The following is a 16,169-nucleotide window of genomic DNA, read 5'->3' on the forward strand; positions in this document are numbered from 1 at the left end:
CAGCTTTCACCACACCATTGGGTAGTCTCCCAAGGCCTAGTTCTAATAGTTAGTACCCTAAGCCCCTTTCTAGTGGGGCTGCTGATTTGATGCCTGGCATGAACTGTCTGTTTCCCATCCACTCATCAAGGTTCCAATTGAAGAGTGTCAGCGAGGGGTTATGTCTGATGTACATTGGGACTCTGTTCCACAGTAAGGTAAGTGTCTGGGATGGTACTCTATCCCACCAGCATGTTGTATTCATCATTCTGATGAGGTTCATATCCCTGGAATGTGTAGGGTGACTCAATGTTGTTATGTGTAGATGGAGCATGTTCAACAGTTATGTGTTGGACAAGGCTCTGTATGTTAGGCAGAGTGTGCCTCTGAGTAGGTGGTACGCAATGAAGAACAGATTTAGTTTTACCAGTTGTGTTGCATAACCCAACTGTTTGAGGCCAGTAATCCTCTTGGTGAGGTACCTATGTGGTCTCTACAGCTGCTGGATATGCTAAGTCGAGTACACCCAAAATGGTGCACTGTACTCAATGATGGGTCTGATGATGTAAGAGAAGAGTGCCACCACTACCTCTTTGAATCCTGATGCAATCCCTTTGTTGATTAGGTGGGCCACATAGGATCTCCCAATCACTTTGGCAACATGGTTGTCAAAGGAAAGATGAATATCTACTTGTGTCCCCAGATCCATTATCACCTTGTTATTTTCAAGGGGGTAACACCCATGTGGTAGTTTGTGGGTATTTTGTTTTGAACAAAGAGGATCACTATGCATTCCTCCACAGTGAGCTTGAGGCCATGATTCTGACACCACACATCTGTCTCATAGAGTCCCTTCTGGAGAATCTGTCTTTCTTCCAGGGAATCTCTTATGACAAACACTTTACAGTTCCCAGGAAACGTAGTCAACCACAACTCTCCTGTGTTGGCATGTACATTTGAGAAGTCTATACCAGAACAGAACCCTGGGGGACACCAGTCATTACTGGTGTAGAGTCTGACATGTAGCCAGCAACTCATAATGTGTGGGATCTATCTGTGAGCCAGTTTGCAATCCATCTTGTGATGCATGGATTCATGGGCAGGTTGTTGAGTTCATCTATGATACCTGACTGGGGAATGGTGTCAAAGGCCTTAGTGAGGCATAGGTAGGCTGTGTGGATCTCATTTCAATCATCTGTAGCCTGGGTAACTGTCATAGAGATCCTTCCAGTTCAGGAGGTGTGGTCTGCCTTTGACCAAGCCAAACTGTGTGTGCTCAACTGTGTGAAGGTTCCCAATCTCTGTATTGCTGACTTCCATTATGATTGGCTCCATTGCCTTGCAGAACACACTTCTCAGGCTCATAGACCATGAATGCCAAGGGTTTTTTGTGGCCCCACCCCTGTGGAGTGTGAAGAACGTTGCTGTGCAATATTCTATGGGTACATATCCTGTAGAGAGCATGTAGAGAGAGGTGTAGGTATCCTTGATGAATATGGATACATCCTCACCCTATGTGCTATGATTCAGGTTCTGATGCTGGAAGGTATGGAATGAGTAGTTTCCTGGTAGTGCTGGTGTGCTGTTTGGAGCCTTGAACTAGGTTACCGATACTGCACAAATATCAATATTCTCCATAATGAGAAGTTCCTCGAGTGTGTGCATCTGGAGGCTGAGACTTCTAGCAATTGAATTGAAGTTGGATTTTGGTGATGGACAGAGAGAATCTGGTGTTGAAAATATGAATAAGTTCCATCCTAATAATTTATATACCCCAATTCTACACACCCCCTGTTAGATACTTTCTCTAAGTTAGTAGAGAATGACCTTCATAAATATTATAATACAAGGAACAATAAGAAGAAAAATAATGCACAGAATAATTTGACTTACCTACAAAGGAAAGCATTATTTGACCTTAAGAATGACCACTCTATCATGATTAGACCAGCAGACAAGGGAAGTCCCGTTGTACTGATGGACTATGCAGATTATACTAGAACTATGAAAACAATGTTGAGTGATAGATCGTTTTATGAAAGCACTGATATAGGGGAAGTTACTGTTAAAGTTTTTCGGGTTTGTGATACGCTGGATGATTTACTCAAGAGCTCTACTATTTCAACAACATTGTTTAAGTATTTAAAGGTTGATAACCCATGTATTCCAGTTATACAAGGTTTGCTGAAGATCCATAAGTCCATGGTGGATCCACCTATGCGACCAATATTAGCAGGGCAAGGTTGGCTCACTGAGCCATTTTCTTTGTTTGTAGAATACTACCTTAGACCAATAGTGGGGATGAATTCCTTCATTTTGAGAGATAGTAAACAGTTTCTCATGGACCTGTATGAATATACTAAAATACTACAGGACCATGAACCTTATATAATGGTGACCTTAGATGTGGTGAGCCTATTTACGGTGATACCAAATCACTCTGGTATATTGAGGGTGCAGAATTACCTGAGGAATAGGTCGGATTTAGATAATGCAACTATAGATCTCCTTATTTTATTTTTGGAGATTGTTTTATTTAACAACCTTTTTTTGTTTGAGGAGAACATTTTTATACAGAAGGATGGCGTAGCTATGGGCATTGCGTGTGCCAATAGCTACGCCAACATTGTTATGGCAGATTGGGAAAGGGAATTATTGTTCCCTCTAGATAGTTTTCAGAATAATGTCAGCTTCTACAGGAGATCTGTAGATGACCTTTTCCTTATTTGGAAAGAGGATGTAGTGACCCTGTTAGATTTTGTTGAGGTTATGAATGGGCTCACTAATTACCTCAAATTCACTGTTTGTCATTCAGCAACAAACATATCTTTTTTGGATGTTGGAATTATAAGACTGGAATGTGGACTTTTGAACACCACAATATATAGGAAACCATGTTATAAGAACACGTTGTTACATCGACGAAGTATGCATCCGAGGTATGTCTTTGACAATGTTATAAAAGGGCAGTTGATGAGAGCATCCATGCTCAATCCCACAGACATAGGTTTTACAAGAGAGATAGTTGAACTGAAACGTACACTAATAGATAGGTCTTATAATGAATTTGATATAGACAAAGTGGTGGTTGAGGTTGGTGGACTCAGAGATACTAGGGCACATCCCTAGTTTTCTGAGTGGAATGAACCTGAATCTAACCCTCCAGCTGATATGTCGGACAGCATGAGGATGACACTATTTTTTACGAGAGATGTTGTGAATGTTAAGGATTTAATAGGAAAACATTGGGATACACTACTCTTAGATGAAGTAGTAGGAGGGGTTGTGGGACCTACACCTGCATTTGTATATAAGAACAAACCTAATCTGAAGAGCATGTTATGCCATCATCGCCTTTCACAGAGTGGCCATTTTGGTAATGGTAAAGTTAATACTGTTCCCTGTTATAACTGTAACCAGTGTCAACACATTGATGTTAGTTTGAGTTTCATACATCCTGTGTCTGGAGCTGAGTATATGTTTAATACCAACACCAGCTGTACAAGTTGCAATGTGGTATATATTGCAAGGTGCGTTTCCTGTACTGCTTTCTACACTGGGAAAACTTGCAGACAGTTGAGGGAGCGCATCAGGGATCATGTTTACCATACACGGATAGGTTCTGACAACAATGCCATTGCTAAGCATGTTAAGATCTCTGGGGCTGAACATTATTTTAGTTTTTCTGTTATCCAATACATACATCCGAATATTAGAGGAGGAGATGTAGATAATTATCTGCAAGAGTGTGAGCTTCGCTGGATTATCCGCTGTAGAGCGGATAAGTCACCAGGTTTAAATGACAAAATACAAATTCACCCTATTTTGAAAAAGAGGAGGCTGATAAAACCTAAAGTTAGCTGATTTTTGTATTAATATGTAATATATTTAGTGATTTTAGCTTATATATTGTTGTATGACGAATGACATTATGATTGTTTGCCATTTTTTATATTTTTTATATTTATGTACTATGAGATTTAGATTTAGAATCCTTGTAGAAGTTTTAGAACTTTTAAATAGGGGTTTTTGTTGTTTGAAGGTGTGTCCCTGCTTCTGCTTTTAATTGATTAATTGAGTATGTTAATATCCTGTTAGGGTGGGGTTGATGTTATACTATATTAAGATTCCACTGACTATGGAGGATGTAAAGTTTGACAAAGCCTTCGGGTGAAAACGCTCACTTCCTATGGATAAAGATTCTGTTTTATGGTGATGTGGAGTTGGATTATTCTTACATGAACGTATTCTCTATCACTACCTGAGGACGTGTTTTTGAGGAGATTACAGCTGTCTGTTCCTGTATGTGCTGTGGACATTTATTTATACATACATACATATAAACATCCATTGGTGTACATATAGATATACATATAGGTACATATACAGTCCACCTTTCATAGTGGGAATATCAATTATGCGAAGTATGTGAGGTATACATTTATGCAATGATATTGCACAGTCTTGTGTGAAATGCATTGAAGGTGTTCTCAGCCCATGTGGCTTTAGCAGGCCTCACTGGCTGCAACACTGCAAACCTAACAAATCACACCCACAGTGTTTAACCACCACATGTCATATACCAGCACTGTATGCTGTCTTGTTTGCCACACACAACTACCTACATACAAATATGCACATAACAACCTTCACTAACATATATATGACCTCCCTTCAGAAACAGTTGCAGTATGTCCCTTGCTCTATGCACATGTACAGATGCTAATATATCTGACACAGATATATCTAACCATATGTGTGTGCCATACACACACAAGGTCCACACTGTTGTAAGTCCCTGGACCTCATGGCTGACCTGTTGGGCCTTGCTGCAACATGAACAGGTGTCACGTGTGAGCACACAGTAATATTAGAGGGTGTATAAATAGCTGCAAATGCTAGATTAGCATACTAGCCTGGTACAGCAGTTTCCAATGCTAAGCTACACGTTGATATGACTATCATGCATGTGTTACGCTGTCACATCCATGGTTATATAGCTGTATGCGCTACTCCCCCAAACAGCCATTGTCCACACTACTGTACAGAACACAGATAACATGGTTCAGATGTTTGACATTTAATGCTGAGCTACATATACCACAGTTATGTACCACTGCACACAGCTACACACTGATTTGTCCATGGCAGTAGTTATGCAGGGCATCTGTGCATAGATACATACTGCCGCCACATATTGATGTTTCAAAGTATGTAGAGTAGTCTTCAAATACATCTACTACATGCCAGTAAATACATATCTGTTACATACCTTTCATTTGTATGAGTTCGTAGTTTTCAGTTTGCTGTATCTTTGGCTTTATTTAATTATTTTCTTTTTTGTATGTATTTTTTTTTTATTTATTAGTTTTTTTTTCCACTGGTGTGGGTGGGGGTGGGGGTGTGTCTCTCTCTCTCTCTCTCTCTCTCTCTCTGTCTCTGTGTGTGTCTCTTTCTCTCTCTCTCAGCATCTGCAATGGGATGATTGCATGTGTGGCCAGCAAGTACAGCCTGCTTTTATAGGTATCTGCACATGTGCATGTGATGGCCTCTGCACCACTTGGTGGCCACCATTTGGTAATTGCATGCAGCCTGCTGTGTGGTAATTGCAGTACTCACTGTCATAACAACCCAATGCTATAAATTGCTATGTCAGGCAGGCGTAGCCCTTTCAACTTTCCAAAGTGGGGCCCATGCTTGTTTGCTGTGGACACCGTTGTGTAAGTCAGAAGGTTGGTATAGTTCTTATATCTGAAGCTAGGGGAGTACCCAGTGATTTGAATGTTGTACTCAGACCTGAATGTTGCCACATCCAGTACACAGTTGTCAGTGTAGAATTGTACTCACCCCTACAAATACTAACACAAGATACATGGGAGTATGTAGTTTCTTTTCTACTTATACAATTAACTGCCATACAAAAGTAGTTATTGAGATGTATTCATTTGCCACATGAACTGTTTGTGAACTGCTATACTGTGAATATTAATTTACTCACTTTTGAACAGTTTGTGCTTTTTTAGTGTTGGCATTAGCACAGGCTGCTCAAGAAAACTGGACAAATTTCAGTACTGAGTATGCCTACCTACATCCTTGGTAGAACCTGAACACAGGTTTATTGTACATTTGGGTAGGGGTGCAGAAGGAGAGAGAGCATTATGTATTAATGTGTGAACTTTATCTTGCTGGACTTAAAGGGTTGCTGTGTACCTGTTAGTTTACCAAGGCAAGTAGTCTGTCTGTGTAGCTCCCAACTGTGGACCTATCCAGATGGTAGCCAGAGGTTAGCCTGTTATTCTTTGTACACCACAACGGTCTTTTCAGCACTGAAACAATGGCATTGTCACAGTTGGTTGCTACCAGTACATGGCTACATCCCTTGGTATTTCAGTGTTGTACTCCTACATAAGGGTATGCTTCTGGAACTCCTTCCAAAGCTATTTGCACAGTGTGTAACAGCAGAATAGCTGATATGCCTGTGTGTTTCTGCCTCTGCCAGGCCTCTCAGACACTCAGGTACATATTTGAACAGACTCAGGGAAAAGTAGGTAGAAGTGAGGTACACCTTTACAATATTAGGGACATTAGGTTGAGACTTTGAGAGAACCAGAGCATATGGATTAATACGCATTTCCTGAAGTGCAAGCTGTGTCTAACTCTTACTTATTGTCATTATTCATTAAGTGTAATTCATCACCTTTCTGCCTAATGTCAGTAGCTTTCAGAGGGATTCAGAGGGACACAGCTAAAACCTGTCTCGAAATCTGGGACATGCCTGAAAATTAGTCACAGTTGGGAAGTATGGCCTCTGCCCTAATCAGATATGCTAGTGTTTGTCCTGCTATGATACTGTGTGGGGGTTGTAAAGTGCTGCTGTAACATTATTTCCTGCTAGAATGGCTGGATCTGTTTTCGCAGTCATGTAATGCAATTCCACAACAACTGCTGGTAAAGATCCACAGAACAGGATTTGTGTTATGGCATTCCTATTTGACCTTTACATTCACTCATTCTGATGCATGATTTATTGATTTCAGCACCAATTTGTTGTATGTTTACCATGGCTCAGTGTTACTTCATGCAGTCTAGTGTGTACAAGGTCTGGGGTTCGAGACTGACAGAGGTATTTTATTTTGCTGCTGAGCAGAACAAGGGCCCTGACATACAGAGTGACTAAGGCACTTTTAAGCAGTTGTAAGCGGGTTTGCGTGGGTTTGCATGATGCTTAGCTAAGCGCACACAAGCGCACACAGATGCACACTCGCGCAAACCCGCTAACTACTGCTTAAAAGTGCTTACTCCCGCTAACCCCCGTGCTCATTTCTTTGAAAGAAAAGAAAATGGGGAGATAGCAAAGTGGTGTAAACGGGGTACAAAGAGGGAAAGACAGTAGGGAAAACAGCTCAGGATGTGCAGGACAGGTATAGGGAAGGCCAATAGCTGCCCATTTCTTTAACAGCAACGGCTGTGCGTTTGCAATCATTTTGGAGCGAAATACGAAACCTTCAACCCCTGTGAGAGGGGTGAGGACAACAAAGTGTGTTGTACTGCCAATTAAATATCAGTTTATGTGTCCAGCGGACATGTGTGCAAAATGGGCAGCTATGTATGGGGCGTAATTTTTTTTTTGGGAGCTGAATGCCCTTTTTTTTCAGGTGAGAGTGGAATGTGGGGTAGGGAAAGAAGGTATATTTGGGGAGGTAGGTTGTGGAGGTACACAGACAAAACAAACAAGATGCATACAGGGGCAGAATATGACACATGGTGGGTGAACACCACTGACGGGGAAGGATGTTTGGAACTCGCAAGCCCATGAGCCCACAGATGGCAACAGTGGAACTGAGATCCCCACCCATGGGCAGTCACCACTGCACCTTCACAGCCCAGAGGATGGCTGTGCTGGGGGCTACATAGGAGGGGCAGGCTCACCCATGAGTTGCGCCACCTGTGCCTCAAGCTGGCATAGAGGATCAGTGACAGAACGTTTGATATCCCTACGCACCGCAGCCTGGACCGTCCGGAGGGTGATAGGTGGCCCTCCTCCGCCCACGCTTGCATGGGGGGATGAGCCCCATCCCCTGCAGTGCTTCCACCCGAAGGTGGAACAGAGCCAATGGAGGAGGAGGAGGTCCGAGGCTGGGCACCGGACCTGCTGGTGCCAGGTGCCATCGCCAGCTGAGGTGGGACAGGTGGGTCCGCTGGGAACGGCCTTCCCATACGTTCTATGTTTAGGAGGATTTAATGAAAATATGGGTTAGTAACAGTCATCAGCATTCCCAATTAGTTATAACAGCATGAGAAGTGTTCCCATTAACCCAACACAACAGAGGTGCAACAGTTGAACAGCAAGCATGACACATGCATATATGGGACAGCAGTGGACATTGCAACAGCATGCAGGTTTAATTGATGGCAACAGGCCGCTAATATTGTGGTATTTGAACAGGGCACATGCATCAAAATAAATGCAGATATTTATAAACCAATAGGACATATGTCCCAACAAATGTTTTCAGATTAGACATACCCATTTGTGGAATTGCATTTTTTATGCACATACAGTAGGGTGGAAAATGATAGCTCCATTAACAACTTATATATCCTTCTAGTTTACACTATATTCCTGTTGACTACAGTTATATGTCCCCTACATGTATTATTACACTACACAATTGTCCTTAGATCATGAAATGGGTCTTGCTAGATCTTTATATACATGGGCTGTATCTGACATACAAACTGTCCTGGATGCAGATGTTCCTGCTACATATTTTGTGAGTTGCTCAGACACACTACTGCTGAGATGGTACACTGACAGCTCTACTTTCATATACTTATCTAGATATGTGTAGGTGAAATTATCAGTTATATGTTAACAGCTCCCTACATTTCTGCCAGCACAATGACATTTCTGGGGAACACAATACCAAGCTACTCATGTGCCATATTAACCTGTACATGCTGGGCATGAACCAACAGTTGAGGACTGTGAATATGCTTAAAAGCTGCTGGCACTCCGTTCATCCACTTTATATGGGCCTACCCAACTGTGTGTTAACAGCACTTAATACAACAGTACTATTTCTATAATACAAGAGTTCAACAACATATCAAAGAAAATGACACTGACACACTCCAGGAATTATACCTTTATTAAAGACTTAATACACTTTTCAAGAAGCTCTCTTATTTATTTTATATGACAGTACATGCAGAATAATTATTAGAGAATTATTAGACCTTTATTTATTGTGTTTAAACACATTTTCAGGCTCTCTCATTTATTTTACATAACAGTACATGCAGAATACTTACTAACCTGCCTGGTGGTGCAGCTTTAGCAGCCTATCTGCATAGGCTTGCTGATTTGCAGCATGGACACCTGCAGCTGTGAAGTAATTGAAGTGATATTGAGACATACCTATCCATAGTATACACTAGAATAGCAGTTCTTACATACTTAATTCCATGGCTACTTACTCAGTAGTGGGGCATTGGGCATCCCACGGGCCTCCTGGATCCACTGGTCCAGTTGATCCACCTTGCATCTTTTCAGGTCTGCATAGTGGTGTCTGACCTGCACACCAGTCCGAGGGACGCCTGTGGCAGTGGTGAGTTCATGAGCTAGACCGCCCTAGGCTTCCGCTTTGTATTGGGTGCCCTGCTACTGGCCCCGCAGAAGTCTAACCTCATGATGGTGGACAAGGAGCCAAACTATTACTTTGGATTCCTCAATGCCCCAATGTTGAGCTCAAAAATGAGAGCCCTCTCCAGCACTGGCCATTGCTGCCTGCAGATGGGAGCTACAACCAGTTGTGGCTAGTATTCCCACCTATGGAGCTTAAATATGCATCATTTCCCACACTTATTTGTGATTGGCCAGTTTTGAAAAAACGCAGCTGAAGGTACACCCGCTTAGCAATGGGTAAATTTACATTGATATGTATGTGTGTGTTGAAAGTGCATACTTATAAAAAGCTGTCATGGGTTAGTGGTTCAGTACTGTGATTATGGTGCACAGTATCCTGGGTTCGAGGCCTGTCATTGCTTTTTATTTCACTACTGGCCAGACCGGCTAAGAGGTGTGGCTATGTTTTACTGACTTTGCTCTACGTTGCTCTACATTGCCCGATGTTGCTCTACGTTGCTCTATGTTGCGCTAATTGGCACAATGCGCAGCTCCGCGCAAAGCTATTGCACTAGTTAAAGTAGTGCTAAGCTATGAGCAATTATACTGAAATGCGCTTAATACTGGTAAACTTTGCTTAGCAGTGCTTCACATTGCTTAAGATACATTACTTGTGCATTCATCAGTATGCATAACCGTTTCACTTTCTTATATATATATATATATATATATATATATATATATATATATATATAAATACGTTCACTACTACATAGGCCATTTCAATGCTTTTTAATAAAATTTCATTGTTAAATGGCAGGAATTCTTTTCATATACGGATTTCCAATAGGAAATAAAAAGGGGAGCAGTGGGACTCAAACCAGGAATGCCTCTTCTTAGTGCAAAGGTTCTTCCACTACGCTATTGCTATTTTGCTTAATTTGCATATAAGTTTCTTATTATCCTCTTCGATGTCTTACTGCTAACTGTAGCTAAGCAATGGGCAAACCCACGCAAACACGTGCAAATACAGGGAGCTATATTGGGAATAATAAAAAAAAAATGTTTACATTTTATTATTGTACTGGGGTTTAGAATGTGGGGGAGTGTAGTGTTGAGAATGTACACATTTGAGCTGACTCGCTCATGTCAGTTGACATTTCCCTATTGTGAGACTTGCAGGGACGTGGATTTTTGGACTACTCGTCAGTCCGACACGCCCCCTACACTCGTGCATGTTCCATGTTAGCCTTAGAGTTGAGGCAGCATGTCTTCATTAATATGCATGGTGCACTGCCATCTTATTCTTACACTGGCATTTCCATGTAGGACTACTCTACTCTTACATGGAGGATTCGTGAATCCTGGGGTATGACTTTATAAGAAAGAATAGAAGACCATACTGCGTTGCATAGAAGTAGTTTAAAATTCATGTCACTTTGCACCCATACTGTGAAATAAATAATTCACACTTAACATTTCAATAAATAGTCTCACTTCTCTGTATTTCCCTTTTGCTGTCTGTTTTTGATGTCTCTTTCACTCACACAATACTGTAATTATTCCTGGTAAAAAAAAAGAGATTTCAGTTATGTTATGTAGAATATAAAGAGACACCAAGAAAAACATTTAAGAATATTAATTTTTAAGAAAATCAGTTTGTTTTCATATTTTCATGTATGAATTATATTAGCATATGGCAAATAATAAAAATAAAGCAAGTCCAAAACAGTGCTACAATAAAACAAAAGAGAAATGAAGCAAAAGGTATACATCACCATAGAAACTGTAGCTTAATAAAAACAAGCGTTTTGATGCATTATTTAAACTGATGCTATTCTGTTTGAAGGTAAGCACTAGCTGCAGAAAAGCTATTAAGGTAATAAGAACATTTTCCTTAGACATAATGTAAAATGCATTTAACTTTAAAAGTTGCACAACTGTATTTTTAAATGCAGAACAAACAAATGTGTTGCTTAGTTTAAATTGTTTGGGGAGGGAGGGTACAAACTAATGATGCAGTAGGGCTTCTACAGTTGCAAAGGACAAAGCACAAATATAGAACTCCAAAAAAGAACAAACTGGTAAAATAACAAAAAAGCAAGCAGGCTGTAAGTACTCCAAACCACACTATTTATTGTGAGTGCTTTCGTCAGACACAATGCTCCAACTTCATCACACAAAAGAAAAGATAACAATTAACTACTTTATATACTTACAAGTGGATGCAATTAAACCAATCACAAATTAACCATTAGTAAATTACATTCACTAATGTATGTAGGGTTATAGAAACATCTAACTCCATTGTGGCAACAGTAAACAGTTCAACTAATAAAAGATATCTTCTCCATTTACAATATGTATACTTAAAACCATATGCAAAACATATCAGAAACCTATACATAAATACATACATGTAATAAAAATATGTACGCTCATCATCATCTTCTTTCAACTATTCCCATTAGGGGTCGCCACAGCGGATCACCTGTTTCCATTTCTTCCTGTCCTCTGCATCTTGCTCTGTCACACCAACCACCTGCATGTCCTCTCTCACCACATCCATAAACCTTATCTTAGGCCTTACTCTTTTCCTGTTACCTGGTAGCTTCATCCTTATATATATGTTAAAGATTAAAAATGAACAAGGTGTAATACCCTTTCAGCTAAAATACTAGGGGAGCTAAACACATAGTTGATACAAGTGTGGGTAATTATAAAGTAAAAACTCAAACTTGAATGATTTTTACTTAATTATTCTTACATTTAAAAATTCAACTTATGTACATGAATATGTATATGTATATATATATATATATATATATATATATATATATATATATATATATATATATATATATATATATATATATATATATATATATATGTGTGTGTGTGACTAAAAGACCAAAAAACATGGTCAAGTATATACAAATGCAACCTTATGGCAAATATGACACTGGCTGTAGGTAGGCAAATAAAGGCCAGTGTGACACTTACTTTAGAAAGGCATACAAAATATACTTAAACACTTAGAAAAACTGAAGTGCTGGTGCACAAGCTATAGGCACTACCTAGCAAGTGCTTTAAGCTTTAAAAGGCATTTGATTGATACATATTCATTAAGGCCAGGAGGTATGTGGGCCAATGTGCGAACTTACCACATAAGCTCACATTCCTCAAGTTTAAGTTCCCATGGACCTCCTCGTATATTATGTTCTAACTGTTGTATTACTGCAAACACAAACTTGTGAGTGGGGTAATCTAAAATGTGTTTTGCCAACGCATTTGTAGTAATCTGTTTGTGTATGCTGTACTGGTGTTCGTATATACTTTGTTTTATTTTTCTTTCAGTTTTGCTAATGTAGTATCATGCGCACCCCTCGCATAAGGCTACATAGACTACTCCGTTGGTGTCACAGTTAAATTTGCCTTCTATATTGTATGTCCTATCCCTAATACAAAGTTTATTGCCCGTCTTAATAAATTTACACTGAGGGCAACTACCATATTTGCCATACCAAAAATACCCTTACATATTTTTCTTTGTTTCTCTAACAGGGGACATATTGGATCCCCTCCTATACGTGAATCGTGGGGCTGCTTCCAATATTTTATTAAGACCATCGTCTTCCAAAATTATGGTCCAATTCTTAAAAAGAATGTCCCTAATGTTTTTTGGAATCTGCAGAATAGGTAACAAGAAATCTTGTGCCTGTATCAAGTGTTGGGTTCGCCCTCTTTTGAATTGGTTGTTCAAAAGATGTATTATGTATTGCTTCATAGCCTTTGTGTACAATAGGTCTAAATACCCTGACAGCCTTTTAATATTTACATCATGGAAGATGTGTTCAAAAAAACTTAGTTGGTGCCCTTTCTTGAGGAACATAGATTTTAACAAATTGCATTCTATCATGTAATCATTGTCACTCAAAACCATCCTATCAGCCCTAACTACCTGTCCATTGACAACCGCCTTCTTCTGATGGTAAGGGTGGCTGCTTGCAAAATGTAAAAAAGCATTTGAGTAAGTGGGTTTACGATGGATGGTGGTCACATATCTACTATTCGCCCTATCTTTAAACAGATATACGTCCAAAAAGTTAATGGAATCTATGCCCACTTGGAATGTAAATTCCAGAAACTCTGTTAAAGTGGTGATATCTGCAATAAAGGACTCTATACGGGTAGCCTCACCTTTCCAAATGAAACACATGTCATCCTGGTATCTTGTATACCAAACCACGTAATCTTTGAACATTGTGTTGTTAAACAAAAAAACTCTCTCCCAATAGGCCATCACGCAGTTGGCGAAACCCATTGCAATACCTGTTTTCTGAAGAAAAAATTGCCCATTAAACCATAGGAAATTGTTAGACAAGACTATGTCTAGAAGGGTTTCGATTACATAAATTTCTTCACCATCCATCCCTTTCATGAGCAAAAATTCTTTAATCCATTCAATACCTAACTCCTGTGGTATCACTGTGTAGAGATCTTTAATATCTCCAGTGAGGAAGATAAAATTCTCATTAAATTCTAAGTTGTTGTTCTCGAGGAAACTCCATGAGTCATGGCAGATTTGTGGTTCAGTTTTTATATAAGGTTTTAACTTATTGTCCACAAATTTAGCACTTGCATACATAATAGACCCCTCTCCCATCCACTATGGGTCTGAATGGGGGGTTATTCAGGTCCTTGTGGATTTTAGGAGAACCAAAAAGCATTGGTATAATAGATGCTGGCATTTTCAAATACTGGAGTGTGTCAATGTCTATGCTCCCTTCTAAAAATAAATCATTAAAAATGCTATTAATCCTCCTATAAGCACCATTGACTTCATTAAGGCTGACATGCTCATAAACATCACTGTTTAAATAAACTTCCATTCAATTTATATATTCAGTTTGGTCCATAAAGACAAGACCTCACCCTTGTCAGGATTCATGACTCTGATTTTACATAAATTTAACAAGTTAATGAAATCTAACTTGTCAGAAGAAATATTCTTTTTAACATTCATGTTGTTCATATTGTTAGATAACATAGCTCTTAGGTCCATCTCACAAACTTTTTCAAAGATAGCCAAAGACTCTTGAAGGGGAGGGTTAAATAAGCCTGACACTCTTAAGTTATTAGTGAGTAAAAAATTAACACCCATAAGGCATGTCAAGTTAAGTTTGCATACAAATAATTTCAAATCAACGATAGTTTTGACTAAATTGGCCCTTCTGTCAGGTACAAAAGAGAGCCCCTTGGCAAACACATTTACCATGTCATTATTAATGTCAAGTAAAGTAAAATTAAGGATTTTAAAATCTCCTTCCAGACTTACAAGGATTTTTAAATTGTCCTGATTCATCTCCTTCACTGATTCTGGTGTCTCCTCTGGTGTCCCTGGTTCCTGCTGTTTCGCCATTGATTGTGTTGGTTCCCCCGATGCTCCTGAAAACCCTGTTGATTATTCCTGTTCACATTGTTGTTATTTGCAGCCTCTCTTTGTTGGCGGTTATTAGTTTGCTCCTGATTATTCCTAATCCACTCGCTGCGCCATACTGAAGGTGTTTGTATGTCCAGTTCACCATTCTCTATGCTGGCAGCAGAATTCAAATTGTCCATGTCATCGAGTGGGCGTTGTTCAAGTGAACCATGAGCATTCGCCATAGGTTTAGAGGTTTCCGGGAGCGGGGGATAAGCCAACCCCTTTGAATAATCATTAATGTCTCTTACAATTTTCTTCTTTTTAGTCTTAATGGTTTTTGCCAGACTGGAATCTATACTTGAGAAAATCCTGCCATAATCGAATCTGTACCTTGCAAAGTCCGTGTCCCTAGTGATAGTATGCTACAACATTTCAAGCTCAGACTTGAGCGACTCGATTTCCAAGGTATAATGTTTAATGAGCATTTTGAGAAATTCTATGCCTTGCTGATCAAATAAGGTGATAAGTTCCTGATGAAATATAGAATTGTTTACCATCCCTACTGGATAGCACCATTAGCGTAACCATTTGGGCACAATCTTTTTAGAGATGCACTCATGAAAATAGGACACCTCCAACTGTAATTTATGGCATTTATAGAGTTTTTGGTCAAAGTCATTAAGGTGTGTTACGATAGAGGTAACATAATTATCAGTTCTAATGGGCGCACTAGGATTAATTACACTATTAAAAAATAAGGCATCTCCTAAATAAGTTACCATAGAAGGAATAGCCACAGCTCTCATAGCAGTCAATGCCTGTCCCTGTTCAGCAGCTAACAAGCTGTTTCTGTCATCAAAGTTAGCTGAATTTCCCTCAAGCAAAGTTGTTCTCAATGTTTCAGTTGATACCTCAGAGGACATGAGGGGCTGACCACTTAAACCTGGGCGGTTAGTTGCTGACCCAGTTGGTCTTTGACCACTGATAATGTTCCTATCATCCATCCGTTGTGTTAAGGTATCAACCCTGTTGAGTAGCTCCTGCACCAAGGCAATAAGATTACCAATGGCATTCACCTCAGAGGTTGCACTTGGTGAACTTGCCATACTGTTGTCTTGTGAAAATAGACCGTGATGT

The sequence above is a fragment of the Protopterus annectens genome, chromosome 1.part1 (genome assembly GCF_019279795.1).
Source record: "Protopterus annectens isolate FY-2018-M chromosome 1.part1, PAN1.0, whole genome shotgun sequence".
NCBI lineage: Eukaryota > Metazoa > Chordata > Ceratodontiformes > Protopteridae > Protopterus > Protopterus annectens.